We start from the raw sequence: 26,708 nt of genomic DNA, 5'->3' as shown, positions 1-26,708 counted from the left end.
TAAGAAAATTAATAAGAATTAGGAATAGGAAAATAGGTAGAAATATGGATATTTATTTAGAATGAGAAAAAGTCACAACAAAAACAAATTTTAGAAGACTGATAAACACCACAGATGTCACAAAATTCAGAAAACTAAGTAATATTCATATTAACTACCTAATTTATGACTGTTACGTTTTTTTCCTACAGTTTTTGGCTGCATACCCTTTGATCACCTCTTCATGTGGAAAATTGTGTGACATTTTCCGTAGGAAAAGTAGAATGATAATTCAGTCTTTCCTATAGCATTGTTGATTGAAGTGTGTGTGTGTGTTTAATTATTACCAGTTTAGAAAACTATCTTTTAGCTTTACAACTCAATATTGATAATATTATGTAAATTATGAGGTTGTTTTCAAATTTAGGCAAACCTCTGTCAAGTTTCTTTCATGTATGAGCTGTTGGATTTCAGGGAATTTCAAGGTTTCCTGAACAGTGACTAATCCTAAATACTCTCAATTTGTGATGCTTGTTAGCCAGTTTGAGGTTGAAGAGAAAGCATCTCTAGTGTTCCTTCGTAGATTCGTTGATGTCAGTATTGTGTAAAATCATCAAGAAATTTAACATTTTTCCAGCATGTCCACATAATTCGTTCCTCTTCTTTAATTGGGTTATGAAATACAATACCTGTTAATTACTTTGATTTCAAAAATACTTTTTTCTCTTAGTAAATTCAGCTTTTGGTATAATCTGACAAAAAGTTTGGTATAATTTATTTCTATATGTCAGAATAATTTCTTTTGACTTGATTTCGTTGCTTATATTTATCACGTTTGTCTCATACTCATTGAGTTTTCACTGAGATATTCCAAAATTTCATTTACAATGGAATACTTGAGCTTTATTAAATATTTTATTTCTATCAAAAAAGTAATAAAAATATAGTGTGTTTTTAATTATACATTCTGTGTTATAGAGTATATTCTTGACAAGAGAGAACTGTTTTGAGAAGGTGGAAATGAAAAATCCTCTATGTAGAGTTTTACACATCTGATGTCTGAAGGAATTTTCTCCAGAAGTTTATACTTGTTAAACTTTGTTTCTCCTCCACTATACACATATATACACTTCTACACTACACGCGTGTACACTTCTGAGTGCTATACATATGCATCTGTAAGGTACATTCATATCACTATAAGACCTCTGGCCATGCACCTTCCTGTCTTGGTGCCAATTGAGTTCACTGAGTGAGTGGAAGGAGAATTTTTCATTTCTACACCATGAAGGGTGGGAGGACAATGTTTAACTCAGGAACTCAGTGACACACACAGGTAACTGTGAACTATGTAAATAATCCTATAATCCCCAAACTAAAACTATCCCTAATACAACTCCCCCTTAGCCACATGCCAAAAACACTGCAGCCTTGGCGTGCCCCTGCTAGGAAGAGAAGTGTGACAGAAGGAGGGGAGAGCTGAGTGGAAAGAGACATATTGACTGTGGCTACATTCATGCTACAGTACCACAGTTGAAAAGTTGCAACCAAGACCTATGTCTCACAAAGTTGAAAATATTTACTATCTGGACTTTTACAGAAGAAGTTAGGCGACCCTGCTCTAAACTTGGCACTCATTAAAAATAATAAAATAGAATGGTATTGTGGACTTGTAAATATATCTTTGATATATTGTTAGATTAAGAGAAGCAAGTAGCTGAATAATATGCCTAATAGGAATATTTTGGAACACTCCCTTCGTTCAAAAATCATTGTGCATTTGTAATTGTATAAGGAGACAATATAATGTCTCCTCTCCAATACAAATTGTATAAGGAGACAACAGGTCTGGAAGAATATACAACAGAATGTTAACAGTGATGATTTGTGGGCATGAAATTTAAAGAATGGCAGGCACTTTTTATTAACTCTTTAGTTTTTGAACGCAATGATCATTGTGTTCAATGTTTAGCTTTTGTCTCTATGAACATACGTTACTATTAAAGTTTAAAAATAAATTAGAATAGATTAAAAAAATAAAAACAAGTAATAAAGAAAATAAAATAAAGAGGATAAATCTTACCATTGTGAAAAGCAACAACAACAAAACTGTTGCTCTCCTCCTTCTCTACCGTCTATCTACCCATCATCTACTTATCCGCTTACTCATGTCTGCCTACATTTCATTGTTTCTTGCATCCCAAACCTTCCTCTTGGTTCTCTTTTCTTCTTACCTAATAGATATATCAGTGAGAGTCTTTGTATTTCCAAAAAGGCTTTATGTTTGCCCTCACTCTTAAATGAGAATTTAACTGATTAATCGCATTCTAGATTTATGGTTATATCTGCTATGCGATTTGTAATTATTATTCTGTTGTCTTATAGAATCTGTCATTTCTTCCCACTCCCTTCTACAATAGTATCTAATATTTTTCTTTTTTCCTTGATATTCTGAAGTTCCCACGTCCTCTGTCTAGGAAGGAAAATATTTTTATTCTCAATATATTATAGTAAATCAGTAAAATTCTCAGCCATTATCTCTTCAGGAAGCACCTCACCAATATGTCTTTCTTTCTTAGTTTTTGGAATTCCTTTTGGGCTTATATCGGAGCTACTTAATTTATTGTCTTTCAACTTCTCTTTCTTATTGTTCATAGATTAATCTTTCTATGGTATTTCCTGGATTATTTTCATTCAGATTCTCTTTAGTATTTATCCAGTCTACTTCTGTAATGGTTACATTTTTTATTTTCAGATTTCTATTTGGTTGTGTTTAGTATACAACTATATCTGATTCATATTCACCATTTTCTTACATAATTCCTTGGTTTTGCTTTATGAATATCATTCCTTCCTTTATGTTTCTGAAGGCTTTGAACATACTGTATAAGTTTGGATGCATTTACAAATAACAAAGAACTTGACTAATAGTGATAAAATCATGAAGCTTTACTGTTTATGAATGAGAAGTCTAGAGGAAAGAGGCCAGATTTGGTGAGGGACTCCATGAGGCCATCAGGGGCCCAGCTTCCTTTTTTCCTACTTTCATCACTTCAGAGCGTTGGTTCCTCTTATGGGTCAAAAAATGCCTGTCTCAGCTCCTCTCCTGTTCTCATATGAGAGTTGGTTTCAAAGCAGTAAGTAAGGAGGATGGTGTCGAAAAGGATTTCCTCTTCCTGTCAGAGAGGAAAACCTCTCCCATTAGGCCCCAGTAAATCCTCTCTCATATCCCTTTGATCAGAGCTGAGCCATGCCCACACCATAAACACACACACACACCCTTAGACCAATGATAGGCAAACAGGAATGGGTTAGGGAAACCTTAAGCCTTGAGGGATGTGCCAAGGCAGGATACTGATGCCTGGGGCATGGAGGAAGGGGTGTGTCTTTTGGGCTGCAACCAACTATGTCTGCCATGTGCTTTTTTTAAAATCTTTTTCAGAAGATCCGATTTTGTTTGAATTTCCTCAGGGGTGAGTTTTTTTAATGTGTATTAATTTTTTTGTTTATAATTTTGTCATATTTCCTTTCCCTTCAAGCATTTTTCTTTTTATGATAGTGTTAGGGCTGCCTCCATCTGACCCAGTGTTGATGGTTTGGGGTTACTTTTGAGATATTAGAATTTAATTCCTATGCTAGTGAGAGGTTTAGTTTGCTGATGATAAAAAAAGAAAAAATGCCTGAGATAAGCCTCTTAAACCCTGAAAATAGTGTATGCTCTTGTGTCCTTTAATGTAAGTTCTGTAACTTATGTTCCCCAAGTGGGTCCCTCATCTTCCACTCTTATTTTTCTTCCCCAAGGCCCTAGGACATAGATCTCTATTCCCCTCTTATTTCTGGAATCCAAAATTGCCATTCAGCAAATGAAACTGTGAAGTAAATTGGAGCAAGAGTGCATGTAAGGCCCCACCCGTGTGTTAAACACTAGGAAAGCTTCTGGTTGTCTCAGTCCTGAGCTAGGCTTCCAGAGGCTCAGTTTGCAGTTGGAGAGAAGGGATGTGCACACAAACATACTTATAGGAGTTTCATATTAAGAGTGCTGGCCACTGTACTCTTATCAGTTCTTTGAAGAGACTGAGCATATTCTCTCCTTACCTGGTGATGAAAATTTAAAAAGAAGGGCCGTACAGTGGCAGATCCTATACCAAGAGTGATAATTGGATATTAGCTCCACCTGTCCAAGGTTGTGCCCAAAATAGCAATGCTCACACAACATCAGATCACACTGCTTTAATAATTCCTGGAGAACAGATTGTTTAACCTTGGCTGCAGTGGGCCCTGCTGACATTATTTATTGTAGTTTTCTAATTTTGTTACTTGCCTATTTTCCAAATGGTGATTTTCACTTTACACCTTGAGTTGTTTTGACACAAGATTTGAATTTCAAGATTTTAAAGCACTTTCTTTGAAGCTCTTTAATATTGTGAGTGAATGGTTGTCATTAAGAAAGTGTTTGAATATAGCATCATATTTCAATAGGTGTGTCATGAAAAATACCCCTGCCGCTATTGCTACTCCGCTCATATTAAGTGGCTCAGACAGATTCTGCATCTCATAATCTCACTGACTTAAAAGCAGATGCATCTCATGTGAAAGCCAGAAAATTTGCTCAGTGATACAGCACTTAAAACCAGACTTTAATGTTTTCTTCATTGCAGCTAAGAGGTCTACTTACAAAGAAAGGAACATAAAATTCTCTTTTTTTACTGACTCACTTGATTTGCAGATTTTTTAAAGCTTTTTTTTGCAATTTAAATTGTAACAATCTACAATAAGTAACATGAGTAAGATGCTGTACTGTGTGATTTTTTTTCTTAGTAAGCGAAAAATATTCTCAGTGTGATGGGTTCTAAGTTGGTTTTGTCGTGGTCTATGAGGCTATAGTCACAGCAGCAAAATGTTTGTAGCCGGAATTTACAGAAAATCTATTTATGTCACTATATGGCTTAATATTCTTCAATAGCTTCCATCACCCATTGATAATTTCCAAACTCTTGATCACAGCCTATGAAGCCCATTCATTCTAGCCCCTTACACTTCTCCAACTTCCCCTCCCTCTGCTTCACGATATGGGCCCCATTCGTGAACTCCTTCCAGTTCTTAAACACAATGTGCTCACTGCTGCTTCTGTACCTTTGGAGTGCTCTTTGCTCTCTGAAACATCCTTGTCCTGCTCACTTTTCACCTGGGGAATTCCTACATGCCTATCAAGACAGTGGAAATGTCACCTTATATGTGAAACCTTCTACACCCCACCCTCTCCTCTCATGCATTTTCGTGTCTGACACCCATAGTGGAATGTAGCTTACTTAGGGGTAAGGACCTAAGTCTTATTCATCTCAGTGCCCAATGTTCCCCTAACAGGGTACCGGAACAGATAGACATGCCCAGTAAATATGAAAAGGAACAGAAATAGGCTGGTTGCTAAGAACTCTGAGCCGAGACTATTCCTGTAGCAAAGGACCAGACTGAAAGAGGTACTGTGTACCCTCAAGGGAGGGAGGGTCCAGTGGCAACATCAATTTGAAGCAATCTGAAGGTTAGAGTCTATCATTTTGCTGCCCATGGGAAGCCATGGACACTGTAATGGAGGAAGGCATTCACCTGGGGGCAAGTTGAGAGCATCAGTTGGGAGCCAGACTTAGACAATATCAAAATCTGGGCTATAAAAAGTTGAGGAGGGTGTTAAAAATTAGCTTTTGTGCACATGACGTGGTATAACAAGCAGGTCGGTTGATCAGAGTGGATGACAAATAACTAGTGTACAGACTTCGCAGGAGTGGATCTGGGAAGCCCCTCCCCATAACCGCCTTTCCTTAAAATGGTGAAGTATAATATCAGCCACTGTGGTGACACTCAATGACTGCCCTAAGTTTTCTACTTTTGTGGATAAAAGTGACTATTGTGAAGTTTCCCTGTGAGATGGTGAATGTGTTTAAGAAATGAATAGGCTCACCCCATTTTTATAAAGAATCTTATGCTCCACTTTCCAACCCTGTTTGGAGAGCATAATGTCAGAAATTTTTAAAAGGAAGAGAATGAAAAGGGAAGGGGAAGGAGTTGGAGTTCAGGGAAGGGTGAAAGGAAGGCCTGTCAGAGGCTGCTGAGTGACGGACAGATTCGCCTCTGTTAAACCAAGGTAATGGCTGTGTCTTTGTCCCTGACCCAGGCCCTCCTTGAAGGCTGTGGCCACAGAGACTGCATGAGGCCACTGAAGCACAGTGCTGTTGCAGTGCCTACCAAATACATATTGCTTGTCTGTTGCATTGCAAATTATGGGATGAGCAGGGAATATTTGCTTCACTAGATTTTTTTATCATGATTAGACTGGGGTTATGGGTTTTGGTGAGGAAGACCACAGATAGATAAGAGTCAGGATAAAATCATGTTTCCTTAATGTAGATGCAGGTGGTTACATATAGAAATAATTATAGATATGTGTATATAAGTGGATTAGTATACACCCATATTTTTCTGTGCTCTGCTAGCTGAGAGGGCTTACGAGCAATAAGCACACCCAGCACTCAGAACTTGATTTCTAATACCATTCTGCAATAAAAGGAACTAGGGCACCTTGGAGAAGTGGCTGATTCTAGGGTTGAGCCCAGAAATATACAACATGAGCCTAGAGCACCCAGTACCACCAGAAAGTAAGGAAATAATCAAACAGAAACACAACAATGGGGGCATATGTGAAAGGGACACAGGAGTCAGTTGAAAGAGCTCCCTGTGGCCAAAGCTGGGACAATTTGAGCTACAAAATTGGATAGTAGTATTGGATTATAACATGAAGCATAAAATAAATCTCCATAAGTCCATACTGATATAAGTACATGATTGAATAAATGAATAAATGGAGGAGAACAGACAAATTTACCATCCAGAAGAATTTCCAATAATTCATGTAGCATAACTTTCTACTCCTTAAGCATGGGCTACACATAGTGAGTTCTTGCTAATGACTACAGTATGGAAGAGGAGAGCAACTTTACAGTGGGGAAACTTGCCAAACACTACCTCTGCCAGATGATCAAGTTTAACATCAATAGTGATGTCAGTAGTGTTGATAGAAAGATGCTTTGAGAGATACTTTTTGAGAGAATGATGCTTTACATTTGTGGTCTTCTTCTCAAAAGCCCATAACCCCAGTCTAATTATAAGAAAACATCAGACAAATCTTAAATAAGGGGCATTCTATAAAATACCAGACCAGTACTCCTCAAAACTGTCAGGGTCATCAAAAACAAGGAACATCTGAGAAGCTGTCATGGCCCAGAGGAGTGTAAGGAGGTTTGACAACTAAATGTAATGTGTTGTCCTGGATGGGATCCTGGAACTGAAAGAGAACAATAGGTAAAAACTGAGGAAATCTGAATAAAGTATGTACTTCAGTTGAAACAAACAAAAAAGCCTCCTTAAGAATGGCAAAGTCTTTTTTAATTCTCTCCAATCTTCACCAACGCCCAATATGAATTTGAAGAATAAATCTACCTCAGTATTTAAGAAATGAGTAATGATGCAGTGGCTACAATTTATTTTATTTTCTTAACTTTCCTCTTTTGTTTATGAAATTTCCCTGTGTATTCCTCCCTTTTTTATTTGCTGAAACTTTCAGTCCTTCCAAGCTGGATGCATTAGACTCTGAAAACACCATACAGAAGGAACATAGAAGGAAAAAGAATTTATTTCATGATCATTTAAACTGTGATGAAAATATGAATGTTTTATAAATGACATTTTTAACATCCCTACTAGCAAAAACAATTCATCCAAATAATAATGATAAGAAAACATTATTTTTCAACTGGTGTATTAGTTCGAGAAAGCTGAATGCTTAATAAACATTCTCCCACTCTTCGTTTCAGTATATTTCGGTGCAGGCAGAGTTCAACATAAGCATTTCTATTTGGAGGACTGTTTATCAGGGTGACTCAGAGACCTACACACTTTGTATCTCATGGCTCAGCCATCTCCTAGGGCTTTGGAGTTCTTTCTTTCCAGCCTCCCAGACACACACACACACACACACACACACACACACACAGAAAGGACAATGATGGAGATTTTTTGGTAGCCAGGTCTGTAGAGAATACCTCAGTCCCACTCATATATAAACTAAAAACACTTCCTTGAATAATAGCAGGAAACTGATTTTTAATGAGACGTTATCCTTTCTTATAATAGCATCTCTTTTTATCTGCCCACTAATTCTGTAAGTCACCAACGACTGACTAGGAGCTGGGACTAACACTAGAGTTCAAGAAACATTGTTGCAAAACCATCTTAGTGGGTTTTTATTGTTTTGAAACAAATAAGCCTTTTAGGGGTGATTGTAGGAGCTAGAGGTTCATGAATCATAGTCTATCAGAGTTTTGTTGTTGTTACAAGAAAAGCGTTGGTCTAGAGCTAATAATGGTGTGTTAGCTATTGTATACAAAGAGAATATTCTAAACCTTGTGTGTGTACTTGACATTTTTCTGATGATAGGAGAAATTTGTGCTCATTCATTTCCTGTGTAATTGTGATTATGGCATTTCCTGAGAGACTTGCCAGCATTATCCATACAGACTTGAGCATATATACCTACAAAGGCAAGTAGCCCATGAAGAGTTTTAACCAGTGACTTAGGAAAGAAAACAGTGAGCCAGATTAATCAGCCTTCTGTGCTTCCAGACTCTTGTAAGAGTCCTATCCCAACCCATCCATTCCTTCCATTCCAAGAAAAAGCTGATGAGAATGTCATTCTGATGTACCATAAGCCTGAAATTTGCATGATCTGGACATAAAAAATCTTATAATCATTACAGACTTAACAAGTTCTGTCTTTTATATGTGCTTCTTAGATTCAATATTAAGAATAGGGAAAATTATTATTAAAATTAGAATTATGATAATGTAGACTTTTAATCTTAAGTAACTCATTTTCACTATTGTAGAAAAGTATTCAAAAAATCGGATTTATACATTCTATAAATATTGTTTTTATGCAAGTCAAACTTTTTGTGATTGATGATAAATGGAAGAAAAGGAAAATCAGTTTAGGTTGAAAAATATCTGAAAGGGCTGGAAGACGAATTTCACCATGTTTTTACTTTGTTTCAAATTTTGCAATAAAGGTTATTAGAGCTTTGACAGAAACTGGACCAGTCTGTCGTCTCAGGCACATTCTTAGTAGTATCTCCATAATTTGACTTTCATCAGTTATGAAAGAATTCTTAGGCCATAAGGAAGAGATCTCTTTCTCTCTCTCCCCATCTCCCCCTCTCCCTCTCTCCATCTCTCTCTCTCTCTCTCTCTCCTATTCTCCTCACCTGCCCCCTTCCTGTTTTCCTTACTTTTCTTCTACTTTTCAGGGGAACTCCCAAAATATGTTTTAGTTTTTTTTTCCATAGCAAATATGAGGGAAGATCTAGGCAAGTCTAGTTTAAAAAAAGAAAAGATTATTCCCTGATTTCTGGGGGAGGATAGACAGTTTTAAACAGAAACAAGAAAGAGATTGGGGATTCAGCTGGATATGAAAATAGCTGTATTCATTAAGTAGAGCTATGCAAACAGCTGTAAATTTGGATAATAAGCAAGGAAAGATATTTGAATTTCATTAGGCTTTTTTCCTCTACAGTTAGCAAATACCTCACCTTCTAAACTTACTTCGATTGTGATTCACCACAATAAGCATGTAATTAAAATTGAAAAATGTTTACCAGGTGAGGGAAGTTGATGAAACGAGCTGGGAGAAGGGTTGGAAAAATAGGAAAAGAAGAGAAACTCAGGGAACACACTATAGTTTGGAAGATATTTTAGGAAAGGTGATGTGATTTCAATCAAGTAGATGCTGCTGGTTCAAGATTGCACGTAGAAGCTAAGTCACCAGGGTGTTTTTGGTGGTGAGCATTAATCAGTTAATTGATTAAATCAATATTGATTGAAAACCTATTGTGCTTTGACTTCTCCCAGGTCCTAGGAGAATAATTGCTGGGAACACAGTTTCTGTACTCATAGAGTTTATACTCCAGAAGGGGAGATAGAAATAAAACATAAAAACTATAGTTATGGTGAGAACTGTGGAGTACTGTGGAGCATTACTGTGTGGGTATGCGTGTGGGGTAGGGGAAGGGATTTCTAACCCAGGCTGAGCATGGGGTCAGCTATATGGCCCTTGTTCTTGCTTCAGGAGCCAGGTATGTAAGCAACTACAGTGGAGCATAATTATTGTTCTTATGGCAATGTGCTAGCTGCCCTGAGAGTATACTAGGAGTCCTCAGTTCATTCTAGATGGATGTGTCAGGGAAAGCACACAAAAGGAGAAGTAGAAACCAAGTCCAGAAGGGTTAGCAAAAGTCTACAGGGGCTGGCCCGGTGGCGCAAGAGGTTAAGTGCGTGCACTCCGCTGCAGTGGCCCAGGGTTTGCTGGTTCGGATCCTGGGCGCACACCGACACACCGCTCATCAAGCCATGCTGTGGTGACGTCCCATATAAAGTAGAGGAAGATGGGCATGGATGTTGGCCCAGGGCCAGTCTTCCTCAGCAAAAAATCAGGAAGATTGGCAGATGTTAGCACAGGGCTGATCTTCCTCACTAAATAAATAAATAAATAAATAAATAAATAAATAATACTACAAATTGACATATTTGGGGAGACAATCCACAATTCTTTTGAATACACTATCAAAAGATAGGAAAGAACTTTAAATAAATTCAGCATTGCGCGAGTTTAACTGTTGGTGGAATGATATTATAGAATGAGATACACAGAAAAAGAGAGGCTGATCAGCAAAGGACCCTTTGGATCGTGTAATAGAGACTTAATTGATATTGTTTGATGAGTGAGTAATGAATTGTGATATGATAATTGGTATAATTGAGAACTGGAAGATTATGGCTCTTAATAGTTATAAATAAAATATAATTACATCTCTTTAAGAAAAAGCATCTAACTGAGAGAGTAGATCCATATTAGTGGGCTGTGAAATTAATATACTGAGGCCTGATGAATGATTAAGAAATGGAATAAAATAGAAAAGAGCATCTGAAAAAGTAGGTACTGTGAAACTTTTATTTCGAGTATATAGATATGTGTTTGTGTGCCCTGGGTGGAGATGGAAAATCAGAAGTGTATTTCTTACTCTGGGTTGGTGTCAGAGAGTCCTGAGTGTCACTGTGACGGAGAGAGCCAGTTTCCCAGGCATGTGTACATGCTGAGAAGGAACCTGGAGAAGCATGAAGAGTCCAGCACCTGGAGACACTTGGCTGTCTTGCTCCTGAGCCTGAAGAAAAAACCATCAGCATCAGGGCCAAACAGACGCGTATAGTGGCAATGCTGACACCTTACCTTCAGTCCTAAGGTGACAACAATTTCAAATCCTCCAGGTACTTCCTGAGTGTTGTGATATAGATAGATTGAGAGTAATGGTTAGGCAGAGTAAGTATTTACCTTTTGCAAATGGTTAATTAATGAGCTAAATTTTCTAATTAGGAAACTTTCAAAGGTTCTCGTTGGCTCTCTAACAAGTTTGGAGATTTCTGGGCTTCTCGGATGAGATCTATATTCTTCCTGGCCCAGGTTAGGGGAATTAGAGAATGGTTGGTGGTATGTGTGTGTTAGGAGGGACATTTCACTAGTTCTCTGCTTCATCTGCTTTGATTATGAAATGGTGAGACAACAAATCTCCTATGAGAGCTACATCCTTTTTTTTGTCTGTTAGCAGAAGGTTAATCTCAGCAATCAATTCTTCAAGCAGCATTTTATACAAGATAGCGAGTGGCCCTTCTGAGGTGGCCTTCCTGTCTTCATTGTGATAGAATGTGCTTCGTGCTTAGATATAGGAAGCACATAGGGGAAGCAGCAATCCCAGAACCGGGACTTCAGGTGAGGCTTTTCAGGATAAGAGATGTATAAATTTGATGTTAAACCATAATTAGAAGTTAGCTCAGAGAGTAAAGTATGGAGTGCAGTAAGTAAAACGCACATATGTTAGAGAAAAGAACTACATATGCACAGGACTGGTAAAATTTGCACATGAAGTTCAAGAGGTTGAGAATGGCTTTACTATTACAGAGAAATATCTGACTGATGATATAAGTGAGATATCTGGCTGACGGTATAAATTAGGGGCCAGTCATGACAGGCATATGAGCAATGGTAAGGAATTTCGACTTTATCCTAAGAACAATGAGAAGCCATTAAAATGTTTTAAGAAGCAAAATGAGATAATCATATTTGAATTTTACAAAGCTCACTCCAGCTGTAACATTGAGAATACATTAAAGGTTGCAGATTGTAAAAAAGAGACCTGTTAGGGGATTTTAGAAGAAATCAGAGCACAGGAGAATAGAGGAGTAGACCAGTAATTTTAACAGGAATAATGAACGTATTTTTAAATGAATATTGTCTTTATTTTCACATATTTTTTGGTGTGGCAGTCTCACTTCTGGGAGTGTATCCCATAGAAATAAGCAAAGATCTTCAGTAATGCTTTTTACAGCATTGTTTGTGATAGCACAACCTGAAAGCTAGAATGTCCGTCAGCAGAATGTTTGGATACACTGTAGCACATCCAAACTGTAGAATGTTATGTAGTGTATTAGTTTTCTATTGCTGTGTAACAATATTGTGACAAATGTAGTGGTTCAAAAACATGAACGTTTATTGTCTCACAGTTTCTGTAGATCAGGAGTGCAGTCATGGCTTAGCTGGATTTCTGTTCCAGAGTCTCACAAGCCTCCAATCAAGGTGTCAACTGGAGCTCTTTCTCATCAGATGGGCAAGGATTCACTTCCAAGCTTACATGTTTGTTGGCAGCATGTGTTTCCATGCAGGATACCAGACAGAGGGCCTCCATTTTTTGCAGGCTATCAGTCAAGGTGGGCCCTCAGCTCCTTGCTGCATGGCCCTCTCTATAGCACAGCTCACAACAAGGCAGCTTGCTTCTTCAAAGCCTATTGTGTTGCCTGGAAGCAAGTCATGTCCTGCTTACATTCAAGCGAAGTGATTATATAATATAATGTATGACCACCAGGAGGCAGGAGTCTGTCCACCACATAGATCTAAGTCTTTATCTATTGGCTTGTAAGGGGGAGATTATACATTGTTAAATTGCAGAGTACTTACTCTGTGCAGTGTGATCTCATTTTTATAAAAAAAAGCAAACAAAACTATATCAATAAATACACATTGTTTATGTTTGTATATGCTGGGAAAGACGATGGAAGAGTGTAATTGATTTAGTTTCCAGCCATGGATTAATTTTTTAATTTTAAAAATGGTTAAAAAAAATTAAAATACAATTGCAAACTCCAGGGCAACCACTGAAAAAAAGTGAAAAAAATGTATAACTGATATGCTAAGAAAAGAGAGAAACTAGAATCCTATAAAATGCGCAATTAAAACTACAAAAAGCAGAAAAGGAGTGAAACACAAAAATAGGAACCAAGAACAAGGGCAACAAGTAGAAAACATTAATGAGTATGGTAGATATTAATCCAGCTATATCAGCATTCATTTTTAATGTCAGTGGTCAAAATGCACCATTTAAAAGACAGAGATTGTCAGAATGGATCAAAAAACAACCCAACTATATGTTGTCTACAAGAAATTAACTTTAAATATAAAGACACATATAGATTAAAAGTGAATGGGTGGGGCCGGCCTGTGGCTTGGCGGTTAAGTGCGCGCGCTCCGCTGCCGGCAGGCCGGGTTCGGATCCCGGGTGCGCACCGAAGCGCCGCTCCTCCGGCCATGCTGGGGCTGCGTCCCACATGCAGCAACTAGAAGGATATGCAGCTATGACAGACAACTATCTACTGGGACTTTGGGGGAAAAAATAAATAAATAAAATCTTTAAAAAAAAAAAAAGTGAATGGGTGGAGAAAAATATACCATGCTAGCACCAATCAAAAGAAAGCAGGAGTAGCTATATTATTTCAGATAGAGTAGACTTCAAAATAAGAAAAGTTGTTAGGGTTAAAGAAAGGCGTTATATAATGATAAAGGAGTCTGTTTTCCAAGAAGACATAATAATTCTTAACATGTATGCACCTAACAACAGAGAGTCAAACTATGTGAGGCAAAAACTGATAGAACTGCGAGGAGAAATAGATGAATTCACTATCATAGTTGGAGAATTCAACGCTCCTCTGTCAGAAATGGACAGATACAGCAGGCAAAAAATCAGTAAGAAAAAGGTAGAACTCAGCAACACCATCAATTAACTGGATATAATTGTCATCTATAGACTGCTTCATCATACAACAGCAGAATACACATTTTCCTCAAGCTTACAGGGGATATTCACTAAGATAGACCACATTCTGGGCCATAACACACACCTTAACAAATTTAAAAGAAGAGAAATCATAGTGTCTGGTCTCAGACCACAGTGGAATTAAATAAGAAATCAATAACAGAAAGATAACCAAAAGATCACAAAATATGTGGAAATTAAGCAATACACTTCTAGGTGACACATGGGTCAAAGAAGAATTCTCGAGAAATTTTAATATATTTTGAATTAAATTAAAATGAAAATACAATTTATCAAAATTTGTGGGATGGAGTGAAAGCAGTGCTTTGAGGGAAATTTATAGCATTAAATGCATATATTAGAAAAGAACAAAGATCTAAAATAAAACACTTAGATTTCCACCTTAGGAAGCTAGAAGAGTAAATTAAATCCAAAGTAAGCAAAAGAAAAGAAATAGTAAGAATTAGAGCAGAAATGAATGAAATTAAAAACAGAAAATTGATAGAGAAAAGCAATGAAACCAAAAGTTGGTTCTTTGAAAAGATTAATAAAATTGGTAAGTCCCTAGCCAAGATGACTAAGAAAAACAGAGAAGACACAAATTACTAATAACAGAAATGAAGGAGGGCACATCACTACAGATCCCATGGAAATTGAAAGGATAATAAAGGAATATTATGAACAACTCTGTGCCCATAAATTTGATAACTTAGATGAAATGGACAAATTTCTTGGAAGACACCATTTGCCAAAAATCACACAAGAAGAAATAGATGATCTGAATAAGTTTATATCTAATTAAAATTTTGAATAAAAAATTAATAATGTTCCAAAACAGAAAGCACAGCCCCACATGTATTCACTGGTGAATTCTACCAAATATTTAAGGAAGAAATTATACCAATTCTCTACAATTTCTTTCAGAGGATACAAGCAGAGGAAATACCTCCTAACTAATTCTATGAGATCAGCATTTTTCTAATACCAAAACCAGGCAAAGATATTACCAGAGAACTACGGACAGTTATCTCTCATGAAAATAGATGCAAAAATTCTCAGCACACTATTAGCAAATTGAATCCAAAAAAGTATCAAAAGAATTATACACCATAGCCAAATGGGATTTATCCCAGGTATGCAAGGCTGGTTCAATATTTCGAAACTCAAATAATGTAATCCATCATATCAGCAGACTGAAAAAGAAAAATCACGTGATCATATCAATAGACGCAGAAAAGCATTTGAGAAAATCCAATACCCATTCATGAGAAAACTTTCCACAAACTAGGAATAGACGGGAACTTCATAAACTTGGTAAACAATACAAAAAAAATCAACAGTTGACATCATACCTAATAGTGAGAAAATCAAAGCTTTCCCACTAAGATCAGGTAGAAGGCAAGAATGTAACTTCTTACCACTCCTTTTCAACATCGTAGTGGAAGATCATGCTAATGCAATAAGACAACGAAAGGAAATAAAAGGTATACAGATTGGAAAGGAAGACATAAAACTGTCTTTGCAAATAATGATCATCTGTGTAGAAAATTCAAAATAATCGACAAAAAAACTCCTGGAACTAATAAATGATTATAACAAGGTTGCAGAATACAATGTTAATATACGCAAATCATTTGCTTTCCAGAATATATGCTAACAATGAACATGTGGAATCTAAAATTAAAAACACAATATCATTTACATCTGTACCCAACAAAATTAAATGCTTAGATATAAGTCTAACAAAATACTTTTAGATCAATGTGAGGAAAACTACAAAACTCTGATGAACAAAATCAAAGAGCTATATAACTGGAGAGATATGCCAAGTTCGTGGGTAGGGAAAGTCAATATTGTCAACATGTCAGTTCTTGCCTATTTGATCTATAGACTCAATGCAATCTCAATCAAAATCCCAGCAAATTATTTTATGGATATTTGGAACTGATTTTAAAGTTTGTATGAAGAGGCAAAAGGCTCAGAATAGCCAACACAATATTGATGGAGTAGAACAAAGTTAGAGGACTGACTCTATCCAACTTTAAGACTTACTGTAAAGCTACAATAATCAAGACAGTGTGGTATTGGTCAAAGACTAGACAAATAGATCAATGGAACAAAATAGAGAGCCCAGAAATACACTGCCATAAATATACTCAACTGATCTTTGACAAAGGAGCAAAAGATAGTCTTGGATAGTCACAATGGAGAAAAGATAGTCTCTTCAACAAATGGTGCTTGAACAACAGGACATCCACATGCAAAAAAATGAATCTAGACACAAACTTGATAACCTTTGCAAAAATTAACTCAAAATGAATCATAGACCTAAATGTAAAACACAAAACTATAAAACTCCTAGACGATAATAGGAGTAAACCTAGATGACCTTGGGTATGGTGATAACTTTTTAGATATGACATCGAAGGCACATCCATGAGAGAAAGAAATAAGTTGGGATTCATTAAAATTAAAAAACTTCTGCTCTGTAAAAGACAATATTAAGAAAATTGGAAGATAAGCCACTGACTGGGGGAAATACTTGCAGAAGACACATCTGATAAAGGAGTGTTATCCAAAATATGCAAAGAACCCTTAAAGCTCAACAATAAGAAAACAAACAACCCAGTTAAAAAATGGGCGAAAAACCTTGAGATGTCTCACCAAAGAAGATATATAGATGGTAAATAAACATATGAAAAGATACTTCACATCATATGTTGTCAGGGAAATGCAAGTTAAAAAAACAATGAGATACCCCTACATACCTATTAGAATGGCCAAAATCTGGAAGACTGAAAACAGCAAATACTGGTGAGGATATGGAACAATAGGAACTCTCATTCATTGCTGGTGGGAATGCAAAATAGTGTAGCCACTTCGGAAGACAGTTTGGCAGTTTCTTAAAAAATTGAACATACTCTTACCATATGATCCAGCCACTGAACTCCTTGGTATTTATGCAAAGGAGTTGAGAACTTGTATCTACACAAACCCTGTGCAAGGATGTTTATAGCAGCCTCATTCATAATTGCCAAATCTCAGAAGCAACCAAGGTGCCCTTCAGTGGATGAATGGATAAATAAAATGGGGTACTTCCAGACAATGGAATATCAGTGCTAAAAAGAAATGAGCTATTAAGCCGTGAAAGGACCTGGAGGAACCTTAAATGCATATCACTAAGTGAAAGAAGCTCGTCTGAAAAGAGTACATACTGTACGATTATAACTATATGACATTCTGGAAAGGGCAAAACTATGGAGACAATAAAAAGATCAGTGGTTGCCAAGGGGAGTGGGGGAGGGGTGAAGAGATGAATAGGCAGAGCACAGAGAGTATTTAGGGCAATGAAAATACTCTGTATGATGTTGTAATGATGGATTTATGTCATTATACATTTGTGCAAACAGATAGAATGTACAACACCAAGAGTGAACCCTAAGGTAAACTATGAACTTTGGGTTTTTATGATGAATCAATGTAGTTTAATCCCTGGTAAAAAATGTACCATTCTGGTAAGTAATGTTGATAAAGGGGGAGGCTGTGCATATGTGGGGACTGGGGGATATAGGAAATACCTGTACCTCCCTCTCAATTTTGTTATACAGTTAAAACTGCTAAAAAAATAAAGTCTAAATTAAAAAGTTAAAATATTAGTTAAAAATTAAAATTAAAGCTAAACAAAGAAAAATTACACCTTTCCTTAAAAGTCTAAGGTTGTCAATATTCTCCTGATATTATTATACAACTAATAATGCAAGATGAATGCAGTCTTCTTTTCTTTTTCTCTTTTAAGTATCTGTGAGATGTGAACGTCCAGGGCATAAGAATTGTCTCTTATTTGCTGCTTAGTGGGAAATGCTGTCATCTTCCAGTGAAATAGAGATGTTTTAATTTGCATCATTTCCCAATTTGTAAGCATATTTAAATGCAGAATAAGTAGAAATGAGTTTTTCAAGTTCATAAATATATGTATGCACTGAATTATTGATTTAATTGATACATTGTTTTAATAGTCTCCTGTACAACAGGCGCTATGCTGCTTCTGGGAGCGTGAAGATGAAGGAGACTCTGCCTATTTGAGGGAGGAACATGTAGACACACAATTAAAATAAAAAGTAAGTTGTTGTGCCAGTTACTCACATCTCTGCCTAGAGTGGTATGTGAACCAAAAAACACAGAAGACAGAAGACATCATGCTTTTGTTGACACATGAAAGATCAGTGGGAGTTTGTCTGCTAGGCAAGAGAGAGGCACACACAGGGAACAGTTTTGCATAACCCTATATGTGTAAATGGCCATGTGTCCTAGGAACAGCAAGTTGGTGTGTGTGTGTGTGTGTGTATGTGTATTTGGAGTCCCGAGGAGATGGGGAAGGTGTAGAATGTGAATGTAAATCTGGAAAGTGTGAGGAGGAGGCATGAGGCGCATTGTGGACAGCTAAGCAGGACTAGATACTAAACCACCTTGTGCATTAGGAGATGATGGCAAATCATTGAAGGATTTTAGATAGGAAGACAACATTGGATTGTAGTTTAGAACACTTGCTCTGGGGCCAGTGAGGTGAGTTTTCTGGAGAAGTCTGAGATGGGGGCAGGGAGATGGAGATTATTACAGTAAGGAAATTTTCCAGAACACTTATAGAAATATTATATAAATAAAAATTTTAAATATGCAATAATTTTTGGTTATGTGCTGTATGTTGATTCTGAGTTTGGTAAAGATGTGTAGTTAGATGCAGGTTTTCCAAGGTCTGCTGACCCTGGGTCTTACCTTCTGTGTAACCACTTCTCTTCAGGACTGCTTCTACAGCAGGAGTTTTAGGGGCTGTAGCTCTAGGAATGTATTTTGGCTTTATTATCTTATGAGGTCACCACTCAGACATGAAGGGAAGAGTTACAAACTTGTTTCTAAAGATATAGATGGCTTTGCCATCAAACAAAGAATGTGTTGTTTCAAAAAACCAGGTATCTTCCAGCTCCGAAAGCCTGTGGTTCTTAGTTATTTCAGCAATGGCTTTCTGTTTTCCCATAAACCATGAAAACAAGTTAGCATATGAATCCAAGGAGTGAAGAAGCTCCCAGAGTTGCTTGAAATATGCCAAGGAGGGTTTGACATGCACAATTATAGGTTACACGTCCATGTTCTCAGAACTGCTTTAAGGGAAGTTTGTGGGAAGATTATCATCCTGTGAATCCCCTGTACATTGCTGCTTGCGGCCTCTTCCCGGCAGGAGGTTTCCCATGGGTGTGTGACGAATCTGGTAGAACAGATAAAATGCAGCTTCATTATTTTGGGCTGGTTATATCTTAACTGCGATTACATCACAGGTTAAATTCTGTCTCCATGAACGTATGGTCCACCTTCCTTGTTATATCATGATGTTTCTCTATTAAATCTTACTTTCCGTTGTTTGGGTCAAAATGGAATTCCACTATAGTGTATTCTGACAGTTAATCTTTTGTGTTTCAAATGGGTTAGAATTTTTTCACATAAGTAACTCCTGGTCCAAAAATATTCAATTGATGATTTATTTTTTCAGTCTATTGTTAATGTATTTATCATTTAACTACACATCATGCAAGTATTAACATTTCTTGTTCAAGGTTCTTGATACTTGATGTCTTAAAAACATGCTTTTTAAATCAGACATTCTACTTAATGAGGGGAACCAGACTGTTCCTTGAATAGCCTTGACACTGTGCCAAATCATAAAGATGTTATAATATGGAATGATGAATTCTTTGCTTAATAGATTGAATACATATTGGTATAGTATAGATTTATAAAAAATAGAATATTTGTGATTTTAAGTCATTCTTGGGAAGGTCCTGGTAAAACTTAGTTGATATTTTGACCTAGGTTTTTCCTATTTTAAAAAACACATTAAAAAAATTAACTATCTAAAATTGGTGAAGTTGGTGAAGTTGTCAATTGTGGAACAACTGAATTTTTTCTTTATAAAAATTGTATTGAAAATCTAAGTATTTATGCTCTTAAAGAATTAATAATGTTTCTCTTGAGTGTGGTTCAGACTGAATTATTTTTTGTTCCGTAGAAGCAATTCAGATTATTCCTGCTGATTTCTCATTTCAGCCATGAATATCACCTAATTTGTCATTAAGATATTTTCCCCGATGGAAATTTTCTCCTGTAGATTTTAGATAATCTCTGACTTACTTTTTCCCACCTTTACCAACTTCTTTATTAATTTTATTTTCTTTAACTTCACAATATTATTCTTATCCTTTTAGGTTTTTTTCGTGAGTTTTTACTCTCTTGTCTCATAGGCAGCAGCTTCGTCTTCTTTCTCACTATTCACAGCTGTGCCCTTCGGACATATTTTTCTGAAATGTAACAACTCTGCCTTTGCAGCAGTCGTGTGCATGGTGAAGGATATAATAAAAATTGACGTAAGCTGATTACTGCTGAAAACCCCACACTTGTTTCCTTTTTTTTTTTTTTTTTTTGTGAGGAGATCAGCCCTGTGAGATCAGATGTTAATCTGCCAATCCTCCTCTTTTTTGCTGAGGAAGACTGTCCCTGGGCTAACATCCATGCCCATCTTCCTCCACTTTATATGGGACGCCGCCACAGCATGGCCTGACAAGCGGTGCGTTGGTGCGCGCCCGGGATCCGAACCGGTGAACCCCGGGCCGCCACAGTGGAGCGTGCACACTTAACCGCTTGTGCCTTTTCACTGAGAATAAAGTCCAGATTTTTGTCCTTGTCCTGTGAGCCCTCGTGTGACCTGTCCCCTTCCCTGTTCTCAAATTCCATCTTCCCCTTCACTCTTCCTCTATGCTCCAGCCACATTGGCCTTTGCACAGTTGCCCAAATATTATGAGAACGTAAACAGAATGAGAATCATGAGACTCATGTTTTATAAGTTGATAAAACTTATACTGTGAGATATGTGGTAAATAAACTGATAAAGTAAGATAAATTACTAGGAGTTGAATTTCAGAGGTAAAAGATATGAAAATTAAAAATTTTAATTCAAAAAGTAAGAGTACCAACTTCCCTTCAAAACAACTGTCTGTGCAGAAGAGTGAAGAGTCCTGGTTTCTCAAACTTGTGTTGATGCTGTTTCAGACATTTCGATCTGGGCACATTTTGGCAATCTTTTTTAACATTAGGAGAACCTAGTGTGGAGTTGATTAATTATTTTTAAATTAACATTAGAGCTCCCAGCACTGCCTTTTGGAGGTGGTGATGGTTCTGATGATTACTAGGCTGAAGAAGTGGTTGTGGGAATTGGTGGCTGAGATGGAGAGAAGGAAAAGTAAGAGACATGATAGGTTGAGCAATTAGATGGTTTAGACACAAGGACTTCAAGGTCATCCAGAAAAATAGCAGAGGCTGGGGTGAAGAAGAATGGGAGCCGGGTGCTGACGGCATCGATGGTCTAGATGGATTGAACCCGAGTGTCTTAACAGATGATGGAAGGAGGAGAGCCTGGTGAGGGGCGCGTGTTGGTATGGGTGTATTAATCATGTTTTTTATTTTCTTATTTTATGCTGTTTTGACATCTTGGTGCCTTGCTAGTCCTGGAGAGACTGCCCCTCCCAGGGCTAGCTAATTCCTAAAGAGAGTAAACAGCTTGCCTGGGAATGTACCCTTTATATGTAAACCAACCATTCTAAGGCCCATATCAGCAACCACCTCCATCTAACTCTCACACACCAAGCCAATATTTCTTCTGCCCTAAATCACCCCAGGGCCAGGTACCAGACAACTAGGGACCACCCCTGTAGTTCATTCAGAGCCCACTAAAATTATTCAAACTATTCAATCCTAAACTTATTTAAACTTACCTATCCTGCCTCACACATTCCTTCCCCTGGAAACCACAATAAAAACTCTGGGCTGTGGTCTCCCCTCATCCTCCTTTGCTGACTAACCCTGGCACTTCCCCATCTGGCCCTATAATGTGTTGCATGTGTCTATCTCTTGGAAACTATGAGTATTAAGCTTCTTTCAATAACATTGACCTCTCCATGTCATAATTCAGTCACTTCTATGAATTAAATCCCAGGCACATTTACAACAGTGAGGAGACACTATGTATTTCTAACCACAAGTAATTGGGCAGGAAAATTAAATAAAATGGCCTACCATGCAGCAGTTTATACACAGAAACACATTAACATTGAAGACTGGTTTACTCTGTAAAAGAAACAACAAACAAAGCAGGTTGTTTAAAACAACGTATGTGCTGGACCCAATTTTAAAGAAAAATTTTCAATATATGTAATGTGAAACAGAAACACATAGCTTTTGGTATAAAATATTTCATAGTGTTGAGTGGAATTTGAGGTAACTTTTCTTTCTGTTTATCTATATTTTCTAATTCTTTTCCAATTATGATGATTCATTTTGTGTAATAAAAAGTCTAGTTTAAAAGTGGTGTCACTTACATAACTTTTGCCCCTTTGGGCATTAGAATGGTTGCCATGGTGACATGGAAGCCACTGATTCCAGGTACACATATTAAACAATGCTCTGTGGGTGCGCCTTCAACTTCTTTCTACAACCAAATATATATATATATTTTTTGGAAATGGCTGAGTGTGTCTCTAAACTGAGAATTATGTACATTTTACTGTACATATGAATAGACAAAATATGAGTAATCTATAGTGTATTTGGATAACAATTTCTACTTGTTCCTCACTGAAAACTGGTTAAACCTCTTCATTGCGCGGGCTGTGTTCCTGGCTGTGTTCTTCTCTCCTAGGTTGTGGGACCCTGTTTTGTGTGTCCCATGGCAGCTTTTTTGTCTTTTTCTGCTGCATTTTGTCAGGGCCCTGAGTTTCTCCGGTGTGTTTTCTCAGCATTCTCTCTAAGCACGGTAATTCCTGTATGCTGTACTCATAATGCTGACTGCCTTATGTGTTAATGCCTAATTTTGCTTGTATCTGTTCAGCCAAATAGCTCTGTTTACTTGGGTGCACAGTCCTGCGTGTATTCTCTCTGCTGACTACACGCTTGTTAGGCTCAGTGTCCTGTACACCCGGGAGAGGCGTATTTTACACTCATTCTGTGTGGGTAGGGTCGTTCATACTTGAGGTCCAAGCTGAAATGACTTTCCCACTGCTGGTGTCTCAGAACCGCTGCCTGTCTCCCAGGCAGCAGTACCTTAGCGATGTTTGCTGTCTAACTAGGGGGTTATTACATAGCAAATCATTTTCATTTGTACAGTGCAACCATTTTAGATAGTAGAGTTGGTGGCACTTCTTTCTTGAATACTTAGGAGAGTTTTCAGTAGTTTTGTTCTATAAATATACAGGAAATCCCAACTTTCAAAGGACATGAAGAGATTTAGTAAACTGGGAGAATATTTGTGACATATAAAGTTCAAAGCACCCTGATGCCTTCCTCTTATTGCCTTGTATATTCTGCAAATCAGAAAAAAACAGTAGGCTCAAATCTGAAAAACTGAAGGGCTATTTGTTTATTTTCTAAAGGTCTGAATCACTTATTCCTTCATCCTCCTGTCTTCCTGAAGCAGTGTCTCAGCCTGGTTTTTCTAGTTGTTAGTTCTGCAGTCTCTTGATTGAAATAACACTTTTAGGTGAATTATGATTTCTAGGACCTGTGGTATATTCCACTGAGGATAGATTTGTTTTCTGTCCCTTGAATTGTTTTTTTTTGTGTGTGTGAGGAAGATTAGCCCTGAGCTAACACCTGTTGCCAATCCTCCTCCTTTTTTTTTGCTGAGGAAGATTGTCCCTGGGCTAACATCTGTGCCTGTCATCCCCTATTTTATGTGGGATGCCTGCCATAGCGTGGCTTGATGAGCAGTGCGTAGGTCCATGCCTGGGATCCGAACCTGCGAACCCCGGGCTGCCAGAAGCAGAGCATGTGAACCTACACCACTACACTACTGGGCCAGCCCCCCTTGAATTGTTTTTATGAATGCAATTCACATATTTTTAAACCCCTATAATTTTCATGTTTCTGCTGACTATATAGTTAAGGGTATATATTTCTTAATTTTGAAACCCTTGCAATGGTTTAGATGCGTGTTTTCTTTCAAACTCAGATCTCTATAGTGCAGCTAATTTAGTTCCTTCCAATGAAATATTTTAAGGTCTTCTTATTAAAGCAGGAATTAGAATAATTATCATTATTTATAAAACACTTCTTAATAGAAAAGGAACGCCAAAGAAATTATAATCACTCTGTAAAATTGAAAGTAGAAAGCACTTAAAAATTCATGAGTATAAAATAAAATATGCTTCAATAAAATGTGCATGCAGAGCCAGCTTATATTTTAGAACAGAACTTGGAATGTGGTGTTTACATCTGAACAAGCCCCCAAAACAGAAAATTCTAATTAAAAAAATATCCCCAAAGTAATGATAAATGTTTCCCCTAATCAACAAATATCTAATGAGGATCAATAGTGTCTTCAGTAGTATGCCTCTAGTTTGTTGTTTATCTATTCTGGTAAATCCACCAAACTTGTTGTGGTAGATGAAATCTGAGAAACAATTCATGTGGCCCAAGACATGACATACAGTTAAGTCAAGGGTTATTATAGTAAGCATGAGTAGTGTTTCTCAACAGGATCACTAATGGCATTTTGAGTGGGGGACTTTGCACAACATTCAACAACCCTGGCTCTATAGAACTTCACAAAGACATCCTACGTGGCCCCTGGAAATAATATCTGAGTGATACAGCCCCAAAGTGAGATCTACTGGTATTGAATAGGGGCTGGCAAACTTGTTCTCTAAGGGGCCAGATACTAAATATTTTCAGATGTGGGCCATACAGTCTCTGCTACAACTACTCAATTCTGCTATTATAGCAGGCGAGCAACCATAGACAATACAAAAAAGAGTGGCTGTGTTCCAATAAAACTTTATTTACAAAAGCAGGAGGTGGCTGCAGGCTGTAGTTTACTCACCTACAAGTTCATCTATGCGTGTACCACAAGTTCACCAATTTCAACACAAGGAATGCTATTTGAAACAGTCAGTAGTAGTATGTCAGTTAGGATTTGGGGCTGCAAATAATATGAAATCATATCTATTGTTTCTAAAGGCAGGATGGTTTTGGTCTTGGCTAATTGAATGTATTATTGTCATAAAAGACCAAAGTACCTTCATTCTACTCTGTTATCCTCCGCTGTTGTCATTATCTCCCCTCATTGTCACAAATAGATGCATGGTGTCACATGTAGTTACAGTAGTGCACAGGGGAGAAAAACATGTCTGTCTGTTCTCCAGGAAAACCTTTCCCAGAAGTCCCCAGCTAACTTGCAGTCAGATCTCATTTGGGGACAAAACCCCAAACTTGAACCAAGAAATGGCAAAGTGGAAATTCAAGTTATGTAGAATTCCACATAATTGCCATAGAATAGCTATGATTTTTTTCCTTGGGCTGAAGAAGGATCCAGCCAAACCTAACCCAAACCTAAGGACACGCAATATTTGAATGATTTGAGATTGTGTTTAAGAGAAAGAGCGTCAGGCTTTGAGGAGTTAGTGGAGGAAGATGTCTGTGAGATGCAGTATTTTCCATATTAGTTCTATTATACTTTAAATATAATTCTGTCTTTAATGCCATTTGAGACCATTTGTTTTCCTCTGTTTCCCATCTAGTCAAAGGGAGCATTTCATACATACCTGTCTTTGGTCAGAGGAGAGGGAGGAGCATGGACCAAGATTCTACCCATTGATTATAGGTAATCTCTCTTTAGTGTTGAAGAGCCAGTCTAGAGCCATGTCTTCCTGTTGTGAGGTCAGTAATACCAGTATGTGAAAGACAATATTTAAATTTGGTTAACAAAGATTACTTAGTAGTCCTTAAGGAATCTCTTAAATAAGCCCCCAGATAATCATACATAGTTGGTATTTCTTCTGGTTTGTACTATAAGAACTGAAAATAATTTATGAAAAGCTTTCTCACTGAGATGTTATAATTATTTGTTTTAGTGCTAAAGGGAATAGGGAAGACCATCTGGTTCTTTCAGGCTCAAAAAGGCGCTTCCCTGCACTTTCAGATGAAGCAGGTGATTTGCCAAGAGAATAATTTGGGAGGCTGGGAAGTAAAGATACAACTAGAAACTGGTTTTCCCACTTCAGGTGCTGTGTTCTCTGCATTACCTCATGGCATTCCTGAAGCAAAGTGCTTGCTCAAAAGACCTTATGCTTGTCGGTAGGGTTGGCACTAGTTCAAGTTCTGAATTTTTTCCTGGAGCTCTTCCTGAATTTTGAGCTCTTGAAGCTGTCAGTATTGAGGTTGAACAAATATCCTTATGTTTACTTTAGTGACTTTTAAAGAATGACACTGTAATATTTTGGGAGTATATTTGTTTAAGAGACCTTGTTTTGCATCTCCCTCATATCACATCAGCTGGGGAGTGGCTGCCTCTTTTATGCCAATCATTTACTTATGTGTTTCTTCAAAAAATAGTAAATTAACACTCCTGTCCTCAAGGTTCTCAACATTCTAATGTGAAAGAGACGAATGAAC

At 37.3% G+C, this 26,708-nt stretch overlaps 1 protein-coding gene across 8 annotated transcripts in view; it reads left to right on the top strand.

The window, feature by feature from the left end:
• CTNNA2 (catenin alpha 2) overlaps positions 1–26,708 on the top strand; it is a 1,067,853-nt gene that overhangs the window by 98,318 nt on the left and 942,827 nt on the right. For 2 of the 8 annotated variants that reach the window (XM_087436505.1, XM_087436500.1), the window contains exon 2: positions 18,251–18,337. The exons of the other annotated variants lie outside the window; for them this stretch is intronic. The gene's annotated coding sequence lies outside the window, so the exon portion shown is untranslated. The remainder of the gene's footprint in view (positions 1–18,250; positions 18,338–26,708) is intronic. 8 annotated transcript variants of the gene reach the window in all.

The sequence above is a fragment of the Ceratotherium simum genome, chromosome 11, assembly GCF_057802395.1.
Source record: "Ceratotherium simum simum isolate JZ-2026a chromosome 11, ASM5780239v1, whole genome shotgun sequence".
Lineage (NCBI taxonomy): Eukaryota > Metazoa > Chordata > Mammalia > Perissodactyla > Rhinocerotidae > Ceratotherium > Ceratotherium simum.
Note: the sequence above shows the minus strand (reverse complement) of the source record. Positions and strands in the feature narration are given on the sequence as shown.